Consider the following 14,967-nt stretch of genomic DNA (forward strand, 5'->3'; position numbering starts at 1 on the left):
GAATTGAAGCCTTTGGCTCTTCATATATTTAGTAATTTAATAATTATATATATATATATATATATATATATATATATATATATATATATATATATTTATTAGGGTTACCAAGTAATTTTATAAGCTTGGTTATTTTACTCCTAATCCCAAGTATGCAAACAATCAAGCTCCCGCTTGAAACATAGTTCAAGTCTAAAGATGCCAGGGCACCTTATTGTAAAGGTGGGTAAAGATCTGATCACTATTCACAGTATTTTCCCATAATATAAAGCACATCTCACTAAAAGATGTATGCTGTAATACATTATGGGTGGGGTCACTATCCAGACCGGTTTCAACCTTTTTTGATATCTCTTCAGTGAGTAGCTAGACCCTATAAATATCAAGATTTTACTAATACAGAGCCTTATCAACTTTACCTATAGAAACTGCTGCAAGGTGTTTTTATTTTTAATAAGAATCTCTGGAGGAGATAAAGATGTAATAAATTTTTTAACTTGGGGATACTGTATATTAGGGTTACCAAGTGATTTTATAAGCTTGGTTATTTAACTCCTAATCCCAAGTATATTATAGAGTCACTTAAATTCATTTTTATATACATTTTTTACCGAGTAAATTATGATCAATAATATATATATATATATATATATATATAGAGAGAGAGAGAGAGAGAGAGAGAGAGAGAAAGAAAGTATTTTACCTTGGGTATAATAAATATTAAAGATACCAAGCTATTTTAAACCTGGTTTTGCTCTATTTCCCAAGTAAGCAAACAGACAAACAAGTCAAGTTTGCGCCTGGAAGTGTTGCAAGTCTAGCTGACCCTGCACGTAGTGCAAGACCATGGCAACTCATGGTAAAAGTAGAATAAGCTCTGATCACTAATCTTAATATTTACCCTTAATGCAAAGCACATCTCCTGGAGGAGATGTATGATGCTTTGTATTAAAGGCAAGGGGCTACTACCCAGACCGGTTTCGACCTTTATTATGGTCTCATCAGTAGGAGCCAGACTAGAAATACCAAGATTTTATTAATACAGAGCTTATAAGTATTTTACCAGAACAAGTTACCATAAGGTGTTTTAACCTTATTAAATAAAAATCTCAGGAGGAGATATAAATGTAGAAAGTATTTTACCTTGGGTATAATAAATGTTAAAGATACCAAGCTATTTTAAACCTGGTTTTACTCCATTTCCCAAGTCAGCAAACAGACAAACAAGTCAAGTTTGCGCCTGCAAGTGTTGCAAGTCTAGCTGACCCTGCACGTAGTGCAAAACCAAGGCAAACTCATGGTAAAAGTAGAATAAGCTTTGATCACTAATCTTAATATTTATTATTATTATTGTTGTTGTTGTTCCGGGCAACTCCAAGGAGTCGACAGACTCATCGAGGGAGGCCCTAACATCATGTCAAGAACAACTATTCGACATTCACACGTTATCTATGATACCCTGCCTTGAACTCATTCACGGTCGTAGCACCCACAACAGACTCTGGAAGCTTATTCCACTCATTCACTACTCTCCAAGTAAAAAACCTAGCTCTAACACCCTTGTCAACCAAGCTCTTTCCCAGCTTCCATTCATGGGCCCTAGTCCTACTACCACCAGTCCTATTTTCAAAAATATCTTCTGGATCAATCTTATAGAAACCCTTCAGTAATTTGAATGTCTCATACATATCACCCTCCTTCACCTATCGACCAAATTCTGCAACCCATAAATCTTCAACCTATTCTCATAAGGTTCATTCCACAGACCTGCTATTATCTTGGTCACTCGTCTCTGGATCCTCTCCACTTCCTCCCCATCACGAAGAAACTGGTGCCCATAACTGGGCACAGTAGTCCAGATGAGGTCTTATCAAGGCTCGATACTACTCGAGGAACAATAACTTGTTTGTCTCTGCATGTTAAAGTATTTTTCAGAAGCCAAGTGATTTGGTGAGCTGTTTTTTAGTCACTTTTGCAATGTGCCCCCTAAACTTCAATTCCCTATCCACCAACACTCCCAAATCTCTGGCCTCATCAATCTCCTGGACTACGGTTCCAAAAATTCGATATACTGCTGCTATTCTCTTCACCCCAAAGTGCATAACCTTACACTTTGGCACATTAAATTGACATCCATTTTTCCTATCCCAGTCCTCCAAACTATCCAAATCATCCTGTAAAATTTTGACATCCTGTGCACTCACAATTGCTCTACCCAACTTTGCATCATCAGCAAACAAGTGAACACTTCCTTTCAGATCCTTTCCTATATCATTGATGAACAAATTGAAAAGCAGTTGTCCAAGAACAGAGCCATGTGGCACTCCACTAGTCACAAGCCGTCTTTTAGACTCCACTCCTGAATAAACCACTCTCTGGTATCTCTCCTTCAACCACCTTCCTATCCATTTCACCAATATATCTATCCCCATCTGCTCCAGTTTACTGATTAGGGTTCTATGTGGTATCCTATCAAAAGCCTTGGCAAGGTCCAGTAGTATTACTGTAAACCGATTATCCCTATCCAGTTCAGCCGTTACTGTGTTATAAAACGTGAGCAAGTTACTGAGGCATGATCTACCCTTCACAAAACCATGTTGTTCCCCATACAATATCCCATTTTCATCTATCCAATCCTGTATTCTTTTCTTGACTAATTTTTCTAAGACCTTGACAATGATTCCTGATATACTAATCGGTCGGTAATTTACAACAGCAGTCTTGGAACCACCTTTATGTAGTGGAACTATTTTCCCCTCTTTCCACCCCCTCAGGACTAACCCAGACCCGAGACTCAAATTAAACAAAATGGTCAAGGGTACTGACAATTCTTTAGCTGCTTCTCGTACAACACGAGCTGGTATACCATTCAATCCCACAGATGTATTGACATTGAGGTTATGCAATAGACTACTCACCTCCACTTCATTCAGCACAATTCCCGTATTATCTACTGGTACATTCGTTTCTGCAATGTCACCACCTGGATGATATATTCTTGAAAGTGCTCACTCAGTAACTCAACTATATCAACTGATTCAGTTATTTCCTTACCATCGGCATTCTTTAAAATCATTCTGCCATGTATATTTTTCCTTTTACTTGCAAGTCTAGCTGACCCTGCACGTAGTGCAAGGCAACTCATGGTAAAACCAAGGCAACTCATGGTAAAAATAGAATAAGCTCTGATCACTAATCTTAATATTTACCCTTAATGCAAATCACATCTCCTGGCCTGGCTCCCACTGATGAGACCTCAATAAAGGTCGAAACCGGTCTGGGTAGTGGCCTATTGCCTTTAATACAAAGCGTCATACATCTTCTCTAGGAGATGTGCTTTGCATTAAGGGTAAATATTAAGATTAACTCTTAACAGGATAAAAGGCAAAAGGTAGCCATAAATGAATTATGTTTGAAGGAGCCCATTTTTTTGAAGGGATAAAGTTGCAAAATTGGATATCTTGTAATGTTTCAAAGACATCATCTAGATCAAGGGTCTTCAACCTTTCAGACAGTGTGCATTAAAAATTTCAATGAGGAGTGCGGGCCACTACGCTATACTGCAGTATTTAGAATTGTAAAATGCTTTTCAGATTCACAAGGAACGCTATGCATTTGATACTTTACATAAAATTCTATAAAAATAAACAAACTCAACTTTAAGAGCGTAGGCAGGAGTCGGATTCATGATAAGTAAATACAATCAATACTTGAAAAATTATAATTTAATGAAGAAAACATTCATTTCTTATAATGTCAATGGACAACTTGGCAATGTTTTTCCTTGACCAGCTTGTCGATGTTGGCATCAGTGTTGGAAGTCGCTATGCACAGAGTGTTCTCGAGATATTGGTCCGTAATCTGAGTTCTTGTCTTGGACTTCAACTGCCTCATTCTGGAGAAGAACTGCTCACATAAGTATGTGCTTCCTAACAATGCGCACATCTTCAAAGCATGCCGGCGCAGATTAGGGAATGCATCCTCAGAAATGTAGTCTTAGTAAAATATAAGCAAGGCACATTGAATAATTTTTCTCTAAAAGAAGTAGCCCATTTTGAGCTCCTTCTTTTGAGCCCAAAACAACTCAAAACTGGGTTGTTTTGGAGTTCAAGCAGCTCAATTTGTACTGATCCTGGCATTTCTGCAGCATTGACACTCAATGGCATTGAAAATAAATCTAAAGAAGACTGTTGGTTACGAAAATCACTAAACCTCTCTTCGAACTCACTTCACAACATGGCTAATTTTTTAGCGTATTCATCAAGAGACGAACAGTTGGACTCAGCGAGAAGCTGAAAATGAGTTAAGTGTTTATTTTTTGGAAGTTGTGCTTCCCAAAGTTTGAGCTTGGCCACAAAAGCTTTGATGTGATCAAACAGAGTGTGCACCAGTTGATCTTCGGTTTGTAGCCACGTATTTACGTTATTCATATGCAACGAGATGTCGTTCACAAAGGCAACGACCGTTTTTTTAAAGTTCCTTCAATGTCATTGGCAAGTTCTTCGACACGTCGTGCTACAGTTACTCCAGACAAGCTCGGTTTTTAAAGACTTTATTATTTGGGCACAGAATATACCCAGCAACGATGAGATACTCTTTCACAAACTCGCCGGTCAAGAAGGCTTTTGATTTTTTAGCAATTTTTTCAGCTATTACATAACTTACTTTCACCCACGCTTCGCTCTCTCCCCTCTGCCTTTTAAACGTACCCTGCTGGAATTTTGAATCAATTTAGACGGTTCACTTTGTCCAGACGAAGACGCCCGTGAAGGTGATCGAAATTAGAAGCATGCTTTGTCTCATAGTGTCGTTTTGTATTATATTCTTTTGATACTGACACTGACTCACGATAAATTAAACACACTGGCTTATCGTTGATCGGCACAAAAGTACAAATTGGTCCACTTTTCATTAAAAACCCGACAAGAATCACTTGATTTACGCTTTTTACTCGTAGACGCCATAGTGATGGAAGTTGAACCCAAAAAATGATCCAAAATGACGTGTAACGGTTATTATCCACTGAATATATGTCACACTAATGAAGAAAGTCTGGCAATATAAAACCACAATAGGCTATGGTGGGCACAACGAACCTGTATACGCTTATACACGAATATTACACTGTTCACGACTGAGTGACTGACTGTGGATGAGATCCTTTTGTATTTATACGAAAATAACGAAGTATCGAGAACCTTCGAGATGTATCTGGAAGGCACTAGACAGCGCACTCGAACGATCTACTGCTTCAGCCATCTACCTGCGACGTTATTACTAGTACTTAAGTACCGCTTGGCGCTGGTAGATGGCTGAAGAAGCATGTCTATTTAATATTTATTTTTATATTATCAGATGCACAGCGTTCCTTGTAAATCTGGAAAGCATCTTACAATTCTAAATACCGCAGTATAACTTAGTGGCCCGCGGTTTCATTGAAATTATTTTTTATTTAATCGCATTTTAATGTTAAGTAGTTATTTTTTCAAAATGGCCCGAGGGCCACGACAAAGAGCTCCGCGGGACACAGGGATCCCGTGGGCCATGCGTTGAAGACCCCTGTTCTAGATGATTTCACAAGGGGAGGAATTATTAGACAGCTTGAAGAAGGTCTTAGAATTACTGATATTGCCAGAGAGTTTGGAATATCACACACACACACACACAGCGTCCAGGTTCTGGGCAGCGTTTAAAATCAATGGAATGTGTTTCTGACGTTCGCTAAGAGGTTGTCCTAACTCTTGCACGGAGCATTGAAGACCGACTTTTGGTCATAACACAAAACAATAAACGCATTACAACAGGTCAGCTTTCAGGTCGGCTCTATTCAAGCACAGGTATTTCGACAAACTATAGCTGGACGTCTGCGATAAGTTGGCATATACGCCTGAAGGCCTCTAGTCTGTGTCCCCTTATCTACAACTCATTGTAGAGCACGTATTCAGTGGTGTTGTATCATTAAAGGGTAGATTTTCTCCTTCCTCTGATGTTAAGTGAAAAGAATGAAAGTGGTACTGCTTACCACTGCGAGAATGGTTTTGAAAGTGATAGATAGGGGGTGTGTGAAAACATGCTTAATGAATGCACAATGCCTTCCCACACATGCTAAAAAAAGGACAACGACTAGTGAACAATATTGCAACCAAGTTCTTCAACGTCATGTTCGTTTGTTCAGTGGTGTTGTAGGCGAAAAATTCATTTTTATGGATGACAATGCCATACCACGCCACATCGTACACGAACAGCGGAGATATTTCTGGAGAACGAGAATATTAATTGAATCGAGTGGCCAGCACACACCCCATATCTTAACCTTAACCCCATAGAACACGGTTGGGACGAAATAGGGAGACGAATTGTCGCTCAAAGTTTTCCCTCCAGAAACAAACATGGACTTAACCTTTCTCTGAAGAAAGAGTGGATCAATTTGCCCCAAAAACTCCTGAATCACTTGTGCTAATCATGGTATGACGTTGTGAGATCTGCATCGCAGTTGGGGATGAACATACTCCTTAATACATTTTAATTATTAATTATTAATATTATTAATATATTTATAAAAATAAATATATAAATATATAAATCAGCTAACAGCTTTTATTCCCTTATAGGGAGTAGGCAAGGCCTTTATACCCTATCTAGCTTTTGGAGACTGAGTGGGCAGTTCAATCTCCACCAGTAGCCAATCAGCGATAGCCAGCACATGTCTATCACTAATTACAGCAGCCACCGATGAAGAGGCTGGCAAACAATTGCTGCCATCTCTTGGTACCTAACCCTAACAAGATATATCACTGTCTGAAATAATGTGGATACTACGGTCGGTTTTCTTGAGTTCACAGGATGAAAAACCCCAGTTTCCGGGAGGAAAAACCCGCTTGCCCGTGCCAGAGATCGACTAACTCGGGAACCGGTCGAAGAAAGGCTTAGAAAAAGTTCCTCCGGTCGGCGACTAGACTTAAACTTAAGTGAAACTTCCAGCGACCAAGCGCAGAGGACGCAAGCGCCAACTCCACTGAGCTACATAGGCCTCTAATATATTTATATATATATTTAGTGTGTGTGTGTGTGTATATATTTATTTATTTATTTATCTATTTAGTGTTTACTTTAATGTATTTCTTTTTCCCTTCAATTTGCTGATTTTTGAGAGAGGAAATCTTTTTTTGAAGTTGTTTCTGTAATTTTTTTGCTATGGCATGTTTTTGTGTTTATCGGATATTTTGGGAGATGAGTTGGTTATTATTTGTTTTTAGTGTTTGCGTTTTCAAAGGGAAAGAGTGGAGGGGATCTAATGATTTTCCTGAGATGCAAATGAAATCTAACACACTTGTCTTTTTAACAGATTTCTGTATACTAAAGGAAAATTAAAACGATATTTGATCATCAATAAATAAATGACAAGAAACAATTATGATGTTAATTCATCATTTCTTTTAATATGGAATTTATCAAAAATTACAACATGTAAATTTTAAAGGCATCTAATCAAGAGTTTTCTGAAAACACTTTTTTATATGAGAATGAATTTCCTTGGTGCGAACTGAAATTTTTGCACTGAAGGGGGTGACCAGTTTACAGGATCCGCGTAAAATAACCTAGATCATTGGTTCTTAACCTGGGCTGTAGCACCTCCTTGCTGGCGCTGTGAACGCTGAGGGATGGGGCGATAAGCGTTATAATACTACTAATATAATAATAAGATAATGAGATAAACTTGAAAAAAAAAATATATTAAAAAAACTTGAGACTTCGTTTATCGATCGAAAAAGTTAGCAGGATCACATCAGGCTCAGGGTAGCCATTAAAGATCGGCTTATTAAATACAGTGTTTACATCTTTTTTTGAGTAAAAATTAATTTGTATCAAAGTCACTAATTTTTAATTAACTATCAGTTAAAATATGTTGTTGATAATTTAGGTTTGCCTAATAATATATTATAATTATCTTATTGAGTTATTAACCTAGTGCAAAAATGAGCAAGGGGAACCAGGTTATTCAAGTAGTTGAAAGGCAAAAAAAAAAAAGTTAAGAAACACTGATCAAGATGAAATCTTTGAGACATTACAAGACATTACAGTTTGCAATTCTTTCTGCAAATTAGTTTTGCAAATTTTATTTCTTCACGAAAGGAGCTTCCTTGAAACACAATTTGGTAAGCGCAGCCTTTTACCTTTTATCATGGTAACTGCTACTATGTGATCTCTCTGTGCGGGATTTGAAAATTTGAATGTTTACCCACTTTCTACTTGAAATCGTTAGTTATGCTGATTGACACGAGCGGATTCGTTTGAATTTGCGGTTGTAACCTACAGAGATAGTGTTCGTTCCTAGATTTGACACTTGAGTATAAAGAAATGTGTATAATTATTACAGACCAATTATCAATCAAATTATGGAGCAGAACGTGTTTAGCAAACTTGCAACATATACGGAGAAGTTTCATATTATCCACTAAGAACAGTAGTTTTCAGAAAAATAAGAGAACATAATATCTCTTGATAGGGTAAATGGCCCTGCCTACTCCCTATACAGGAACAACATAGGCGTTAGCTGATCATATGATATGATGATATGAATATCTCTTGAAAGATTTCACAGGTGTAATTATTTGCGATTGAGATATTTTAAAAAATATCATTGTAGTCTTTATCGATCTGACTAATGCATTCGACCCGCTGATACATGTAGCCTTATTCGAAAAGCTAAGACATGTTGGAATAGGTGGGCCTCTGCACAAGTCGTTTAGAAACTACATTCAAAACAGAAAATAGTTACCAGTAATTGGGGAGAAAACAGCTCTCTTTGGAGTGACACAGGGGGCTGTTTTCTCCCCAATTGTATTCGACATCTATATGCATGACATAGCCAGCTCCCTCTCAAAGGCAAAATCTTTCAATGTGCAGACAATACCGCTTTAGTATCATCTATAATAATGCCAGCATAGCCCAAACAAACATGCACCATGACATAAATCTGTTCAATGACTGGACAGACGTTCCACACACTGAAATTCTGATAAGACAAAATGAATTATATTCAGAAACGCAAGGAGACAACCAGATGATAATACATGATATGTGACTAATACTTTATAAAGCAGAACACTGGAATAAAATGATAACATTTATTTTAATTGACAACACAACGTTTCATCCTAAATGTACAGGATTTCTTCAGGTGTAAACACACAAACTAATAAACTAATAGACAAAACAGTAAGGGCTTAAAAAGCTGACAACTATTATGTTGATATAGAAGAGAATGATGAGTGCCTGTTTAGCTCAATGGAAGTGACGCTTGCATCCTCTGACTAGGCTGCCAGAAAGTAGACTTAAGTTCAAGTCTAGTCGCCAACTGGAGGAATTTGTCCAAGCCTATATATCTGGTGCAGTTAGGTACCAAGAGATGGCACCACTTCTTTACCTACCTCTTCATTGGTGCCGCTTATAATTAGTGACAGACATGGGTCAGCTATCTCTGATTGGCTATCGGTGGAGATTGAACTATCCACTTCATCTCCAAAAGCTAGATAGGGTTCAAAGGATCTTGCCTACTCCCTAAAGAAAATAAAAGTCATTCCTTGATGTGATTCGATACGATTTGATAGAAGAGATTGCTGTGTTTCAAAACATTTCTAATTTTCAGAATGTTGTGCATGTTTAAGCATTCACATTAAGGTGTTTGGCTAATGAAGAGCTTGGATGTACTCAAACAACTTGATACTCGGGTTAATATTTAGAATATAATGCTATCTCCAAAGATTTGTAGAATTTTCTCTCTGTTGTATCTGCAATGGTGTAATAATTCTGATTTATCCATTAAATTTTATGTCTCATTTGCGAAACGTCTTGTGGGCTGAAGAGAGAGCACACGAGTTGATAAAGCTGAAGTTTTAGTTCTATGGTATTCAATATCCCGATGTTGCCAGTCATATTACTATGGACAGCCAGAAAAATCAATTGATAAACGTATTGAAACATGTTCGAGATATTTAACACAATAGAAGTGAAGCCTCAGCTTTGTCATCGCACATGCTTCAGCTAAATCGGATCTATTTCTCCCTAATGTGCTATGACACATTAGGGAGAAAAATCTAGATGTCCTTGGAAATAGCATTAGATCCTAAATTTCTAAATATTAACGCAATTATTAACTTCTCTAAATACATGCTAGTCTTCATTAGCTAAACACGTGCAGGTGAATGCATAAACACGCACAAGTTCTAAACAATCAGAAATATTTTAAAATAACATCAGTCTATTCTATAACTGCATAACAGTCGTCACCTTTGTTACTCCTAAATGATTTGTTTTCTAGTTTACTAGTTTGTATGTTTACACCTGAAGAAATTCTGTGCAATTAGGATGAAACGTCGTGTTGTCAAATAAATAAATGTTATCATCTTCTTCTGGTTTCTGCCTTGTAACTATATACGAGGATGGTGTGAAAATTTCTTGATCTAACAATGAAACAACGAATTTAGAATTTGAAATTTATTTTTATTTTTCCACATAATCTCCCTTAAGACTAATGCATTTAATCCAGCGATGCTTCAGCGTCATTATCACATCCCTGCAGTGGTTCTCAATAAGATCGATCTGCAAAAGCCAGCAAAGGTTGGACGATTGATAGAGTCTCTGCTACTAAAGGCTCATGCAAAAAGTTAAGCAAGTTTGTGCGCGGTCAGTAATTGGAAGGTAATCAATCGTTCGATGCTGTTGGCACACTCTCCCAAGATGAGTCTTTAGACTCTGTGGCGGTGTCACATAATAATAATAATAATAATAATAATAATAATAATAATAATAATAATAATAATAATAATAATAATAATAATAATAATAATACACCTCTACATCTGCAATCATCTCTCAATTCGAAGAAAAACGCTGACCAGGAGGATAGGCTGGATGTTCCAACAATTCATAGTGCAGATTCCTTAATTTTCCCATTTCCATAACACCTTTTTGGGCAGGTGAATTGTGCTGATGAAGGATGATTTTTTCTTCTACAAACCAACTCTTTTCTCACAAATTTTTTAGTCTAGTCTGGTTAAAAGTTCGGAATAATATTCCCCGGTTATTGTTTTATCCTTTCCGAGTTAATTAATAAACAAAATGCATTTAGAATCCTGAAACACTGATGTCATGACCTTGTCTTCTTTGGCGCTGAACAGCTGGCTTCTGTCCACTGTTTTGACTGCTGTTTGGATTCTGGTGTGTAATGGTGAATCCAAGTCTCATCCATAGTAAGACATCGAGGCACAAAATCAGTTTTATTCTTGTTAAAACGCTCCAAGCACTGTTTTTTCATGCGAGTGCGTTTTTGATCTCCGCGGCACCAATCTTGAGCAAATCGTTTCGTTTGCAATTCTTCATGCAAAATGTATCCTACACGTTCTTTTGAAATGCCCATAGTCTCATAGTTGTTGAAAGGTTTTCACTTGGTTATATTATAAATTAAAGATACCAAGAAATTATATACTTGGTTTAATCCATTATCCAAGTGTAAGCAAACAAAGCCTGCGCCTGAAGTATCTTTCAAGACTGGGGCAACTCCTGGCAAAGGTTGTATAACCTCTCATTACTTGCCTTAGTATCCCAAAATGCAAAGCACATCTCCTTGCAGACATCTATAATGCTATGCATTAATGGCAAGGTCACTGCCCAGACCGGTTTCGACTTTTATTGAGGTCTCATCAGTGGGGTGGAAGTAATGGAAAAGTCATATTTTCCTATATGAGTTGCGAAAAAGGTGTCACACCTTGTTTTTATAATACTCTGGATTAGAGATAAGTAGTTGTTGAAAGTTGTTAGTTGTTGATAGTTGAAAGTTGATAGGTGTTAATAGGTTAAAGATAGATAGTTGTTTAATTTATAATATAGCCAAGTGAAAAACTTTCAACAACTGTCTATCTCTTATCCAGAGCATTTTAATAATAAGATACCTCTTGGCAAGTCATGTAGGAAAATATGACTTCTTCATTACTTCCATCTTAGTATCGCCACCTCTGGGTCTGGCTCCCACTAATGAGACCTCAATAAAGGTCGAATCCAGTCTGGGCAGTGACCCTTCCCTTAATGCATAGCATTATACATATCCGCAAGGAGATGTGCATTGCATTATGGGATACTAAGGCAAGTGAAAGGAAGTTATACCACCTTTGACAGGAGTTGCCCTAGTCCTGAAAGATACTTCAGGAGCAAAATTTGTTTGCTCACATTTGGGTAATGGATTAAACCAACTATGTAATTTCTTGGTATTTTTAATTTATGCTTATATTCTCAGCAATTTCACACACTTTGACACGCTGGTCATCCAATATCATATCGTGCACTCGATCAATGATTTCTGGTGTTGTTACACTTTTTTTTTGACGTCCGTCACGTGGATCACCTTTAAGGCTGGTACGACCGCGTTTGAACTCGGCAGCCCATTTCTTAATCGTTGCAAACGAAGGGAAGAGTGTCCATAAACGTTTACGAACTTCAAATGAATTTCTTTTAGCGTTAAACCTTCTTTTATAAAGAATTTTATAACCTCACGATACTCAATTTTATCCATTTCAAGGGGTACAGACAACACTTTTGCTTCAGAGCTGTATAAAACAAACTACTTGATAGAATGACTTCAATTCAATTTTACATGGATGCTTATGACAGATGCACCAGCTTCGAAAAAAAAACCGTGCCGATAGTGTTACCATCTATGGTCGAGGAGGAGACCTTTCCATAACACTCTCTTATATATAAGAGATATATATCCTGAAATATCCTGTCGTGCACAAGATATGGTGTGACTGTAATATCCCTTATTTTGGTCAAACAGATAAATCTATTGAATTACGTATAGAGGAGCATAAGAGAGACATCTCCTACAAAAGAACACACGCCCGTGCCTTGTCTAATCCTTTCTTTTCTCGAACAATCCTGATGACGAACACCAGGGTCATTCAGTCTGCTGGGATAGATCCAAAAACATCTTTCGTTGCCACGATGAGTTTGAAAGAAAAATTATGGAGTCCAGAGAAATCATCCTTAATCATGAACATTTAAATAATAATTTGAGCTACAACCTCCCAGATAGCCAATCTGCTGTTGTTCAGTACTGGCGTTCATGAGAGACTGCAAGCACGCACTCACCAAACAATGCCACGATTGAAAGAATAACTTAAATGTAACTACAATGTTTTTTCATGTTAATTATGTACTGCGATTTTTTCCTGTGTTTTCGATTTTTTTAAACTTCAGTGTTTATATAGCTGTTTCCTATTTTTAAAAGACACCTGTAGAAGGCTGTCAAATGCCTAAACTATTAGTGTGTTATAACATTAAAAACCTTAGGGAATTTAATGACTTTAAATTCATTAAATTCTCTTTATACAAATGTATCAAAACAACCGAGTCAATGTTCCTCAACACACACACACACACACACACACACACACACACACACACACACACACACACACACACACACACACACACACACACACACACACACACACACACACACACACACACACATATTGTTATTAGAATTGACTCGGGATGTATACATTTATAAAATTAATATTTAACTGACTAGAACCCGATAAAGTATAACACAAAAAACTTTAATAAATCACAACTAGTTTCATCGGTGTCCCGACTTCTTCAGGTGAGTAAGAAATAACACAAAACTTATAAAACTGACAAGGTAAAAAACATGGACTTTCCAGCTTAATCAAAAGAAGAAAAATAGTAACACTCATATTTGAATAGGGGACCGCGTGCTATTGTTAGCATGAGTTGAATGTGTGTGACAGCTAATTTTAGAACACCAGTACTGGATTACTGCTGTATAGGAATCAGGCAAATTCTAGCTCAGATTGTTGTTCATGTATGAAGTGTCCAGAACTACTTCTTTGGATTCTATAATTCGTCTCTCAAATTCATCCTTGCATATACAGTATATAAATTGGTTGTGCGGTCCCAATCAACTTGGTGTTGACGTTCTTCGAGGTAGAGTTGGCGGAGAAAAGAAATGATTGGAAAGGGCGCTCGCTCGTGTTCTACTGTAGGAGATGTCACGTCTATGTTCCTCAAGACGTAGTGAAATAGATTTATCTGTCTGGCCAAAATAAGGTCGATCACAGTCGCACATAACTTTATAAACACCAGGAAAATGCAGTTGGTTGTGTTTTGGTTTTGATCGACTCAGAAAATCACAAAGTTTTGTGATTTTCTGAGTCGATCAAAACGAGATAAAGATCAGATTACCTGACTGTCTTTAATTTTCAATTTTTCGAAAAACCACCCACACTGATAGATATTTGCATGCCTCTTCTCATCATTTCCCTCCTCAAAAACTTAGCATAATCTCCACTCTTGCCCATCGTGCAAGATGTCTTATTTCCACAGAAGAAGACCTTCAAACAGAACTTAACTTCCTGAAAAACACCTGCTTAAATAATGGATATTCATCTCGTAATATCTCTAAACGTTTGAGACCACGCCAACAACCTCGACAAGAAGATGAATCCAACCCTAGCACTCACATACAGTTACATTTATTAGCTCTCTTACCCCAAAACTACCTAGGATTATGAAGTCGGTCTTTATGTTGAAGAAATTCAACATAAAGACCGACTATAATACTCTGCCAAAACTTCGATCTTTTCTGAGTCGATCAAATCCAAAACACAATCAACTGCATTTTCCTGGTGTTTATAAAGGTATGTGCGACTGTGGTCGACCATATTTTGGCCAGACAGATAAATCTATTTCACTACGTCTTGAGGAACATAGACGTGACATCTCCTACAGTAGAACACGAGCGAGCGCCCTTTCCAATCATGTTCTTTTCTCTGCCAACTCTAACCTCGAAGAACGCCAACGCCAAGTTGATTGGGACCGCACAACCAATTTATATATATGTTAGGATGAATTTGAAAGAAGAATTACAGAATCCAAAGAAATAGT

This window comes from Typopeltis vanoorti, chromosome 1 (assembly GCF_054136105.1).
Source record: "Typopeltis vanoorti isolate ZY-2024b chromosome 1, IOZ_Tvanoo_1.0, whole genome shotgun sequence".
Classification (NCBI taxonomy): Eukaryota; Metazoa; Arthropoda; class Arachnida; order Uropygi; family Thelyphonidae; genus Typopeltis; species Typopeltis vanoorti.